The following is a 3,486-nucleotide window of genomic DNA, read 5'->3' on the forward strand; positions in this document are numbered from 1 at the left end:
GGGACTGGACGGTGTTCAGAGATAGATGGGAAGGGTTGAGTGGAGCTGAAGGGTGGGACTAAAAATAACCAAAAAACAACATAACTAACGTAAAATATACTGCGTCCGTAAAATGTATATAGTATGCATAAACTGGAAGTAGAAGACTAAGTGTTGTTGTCTATTAGTTTACTCCAATTAGGGGAGGGGTTAGGGGAAAATAAATATATGCACTACCGGTCAAAGGTTGTAGAACATCTACTCATTCAAGGGTTTTTCTTTATTTTTACAATTTTCTACATTGTAGAATAATAGTGAAGACATCAAAAATTTGAAATAACACATGGAACATATTTGTACCTTGTCAGCTCAGGGGTTTGAACTTGCAACCTTCCGGTTACTAGTCCAACGCTCTAACCACTAGGCTACCCTGCCGCCCCATATGCTGAGGACTTGTTGGCTGCTTTTCCTTCACTCTGCAGTCAGACTCATCCCAAACCATCTAAATTTTCGTTGAGTTTGTGGGATTGTGGAGTCCAGGTCATCTGATGCAACACTCCATCACTCTCCTTCTTGGTAAAATAGTGCTTACACAGCCTGGAGGTGTGTTGGATCATTGCCCTGTTGAAAAACAAATGATAGTCCCACTAAGCCCAAACCAGATAGGATGGCGTATTGCTGCAGAATTCTGTGGTAGCCATGCTGGTGAAATGTGCCTTGATTCTAAATAAATCACAAACAGTGTCAACAGCAAAGCAACCCCACACCATAACACCTCCTCCTCCATGCTTTATGGTGGGAAATATACATCTGAGACCATCCGTTCACCCCCACCGTGTCTCACAAAGACACAGCGGTTGGAACCAAAGATCTCCAATTTGGACTCCAGACCAAAGGACACATTTCCATTGGTCTAATGTCTATTGCTCATGTTTTTTGGCCCAAGCAAGTCTCTTCTTATTATTAGTTTTCTTTAGTAGTGGTTTCTTTGCAGCAATTCGACCATGAAGGCCTGATTCACGCAGTCTCCTCTGAACAGTTGATTTTGAGATGTGTCTGTTACTTGAACCCTGTGAAGCATTTATTTGGGCTGCAATTTCTGAGGCTGGTAAATCTAATGAACTTATCCTCTGCAGTAGAGGTAACTCTGGGTCTTCCTTTTCTGTGGTGGTCCTCATGAGAGCCAGTTTCATCATAGGGCTTGATGGTTTTTGCGACCGCAATTTTCCACATTGACTGACCTTTACGTCTTAAAGTAATAATGGACTGTCATTTCTCTTTGCTTATTTGAGCTGTTCTTTCCATAATATGGACTTGGTCTTTACCAAATAGGGCCATCTTCTGTATACCACCTCTACCTTGTCACAACACAACTGTTTGGCTCAAATGCATTAAGAAGGAAAGACATTCCACAAATTCACTTTTAAGAAGGCACTCCTGTTATTTGAAATGCATTCCAGGTGACTACCTCATGAAGCTGGTTGAGAGAAAGCCAAGCGTGTATACAGCTGCCATCAAGGCAAAGGGTGGCTATTTGAAAAATCTCAAATGTATAATATACTTCATTTTCTTTTGGTTACACCATGATTCCAGGTGTGTTATTCCACAGTTTTGATGTCTTCACTACTATTCTACAATGTAGAACATTTTAAAAATAAAGAAAACCCTTGGTGTTCTAAAACGTTTGACCAGTCGTGTATATTTACCCAAAAATAAATGGGGGACTGGAAATGATGCAGATAATTACATTGATAGAAGCCACCATCTATCTGCACTGTTAAGGCTGATCTACCCCAGGCTGTATCACAACCAGCCGTGATTGGGAGTCCCGTAGGGCGCCGCACAATTTGCCCCAGCGTCTTCCGGGTTTGGCCGTCATTGTAAATAAGAATTTGTTCTTAACTGACTTGCCTAGTTAAATAAAGTTTGAATAAAAATGTAATTAAAATAAATACCAACCCCCCTAAAAAAAACAACAACATCTAAATCAAAACCTTACAAGGCAGTACCAGAGAGTTGATAATACATTAAGCCGAGTTCATTTGCCAGTGAATAATGTCCTGTTCAACTGTTTTCATTCCCATTCTCTCCCCACTAGAACGTAACGCATCATCTATTTTTGGCAACCTTTGTCTCCTCTTTCACACACTCTCTGATGTAATTATCCCCTTATCGTTTGAATGTACAATTAAACATGCGATACTATACAGACTCACCTTTTCATCCTGGCTGTTACATACTAGGGACTGTAGGTCCACATGAATATAATGTTCACGCATAGATACATATTTCATTGAAATATTAAATGTGCCATGGCAGCCAGAACTCATGTTAATGAGGTGAGTGAAAATTACCCACCAAAAGAAAGAGCCTTGTTCCTAGGTTTTTATGTAGAGAGCATAACCAGTACTGCTGCTGTACAGCTGTCTGAGAGTTCTCTTGCCATAAAATATTACTCTGCGTAATCTGCCATAAAATGTTACTCTGTGTAAATGCCTAACGCTGTACAACAACAAAAAGTGAGATGTGAATATTAAAGTAGCTCCCTAACATCTTGGATTGTGCATGGTCTGATAAACATGAAATAAATATCTATGCTGTTTACGTGGGCTCAGTCTGTTTTCCTGTTTTATAACAACATCCACGTGGGAGTAGACAAGGGGAGGTGAAGGAGACGGTCAGTTGACTGAGGTCAGTTGACTGAGTATCACCGGAGCATGACTGAGTATCACCAGAGCATGACTGAGTATCACCAGAGCGTGACTGAGTATCACCGGAGAGAGATGACAACATAACACCATGCTGCACCAAATACACACACACACGTGTAAACACACACACACACACACACACACACACACACACACTGCATAAACTTTTCTGTCTAAGCCAAGAAAACAACCAACATCAACAAGATAAATTGTTATCTGTCTAAGATTTAAGGAAATAGGATTTAACCAGAAAACAGGCAAAGAAACAGACACCTTTTTAACACAATCAATTCATTCTTAATGTAACCCATTGGTGTCGTCTGAACTTCCCTCCGAGCTTCCTATTAGTGCTGGTGTTAAATGGTGGTATTGTGGAGTCCACAGGTTCAGATGGAGAGCAAATGCTGTCGAAAAAAGACATGGTGTTTGTTACCGTGGCAACGTCATAAAGACCTGCGTTTGAATGCTGGGAGCTGTAATCACAGGCCTGTTGTGTGCTGTCCCTAATGCTTCCATCCAGAGCTCTTCTGGAAATTAAAGGGCCACTGCCAACTAAAACTAGTCTCACAGCGCACTGTGGTCACATCCGTTTTTCCATCTTCTAGCCAACTCGCTCCTCTTTCAGGAGTCACCAATCAACAGTTGTCATTTATATCACTGTAGTACATAGTGCCACCACAATGAATGGTGCTGATTTTCTACAGGAGCAACAGATTGTTATAGTTTCTATGCCAATTAAGTGTATTTCTCTGCTCTGAGAAACAGCTAGACAGATTATTGTAGTATAGCTACTGAA

This window comes from Oncorhynchus clarkii, chromosome 3, assembly GCF_045791955.1.
Source record: "Oncorhynchus clarkii lewisi isolate Uvic-CL-2024 chromosome 3, UVic_Ocla_1.0, whole genome shotgun sequence".
NCBI classification, from domain to species: Eukaryota; Metazoa; Chordata; class Actinopteri; order Salmoniformes; family Salmonidae; genus Oncorhynchus; species Oncorhynchus clarkii.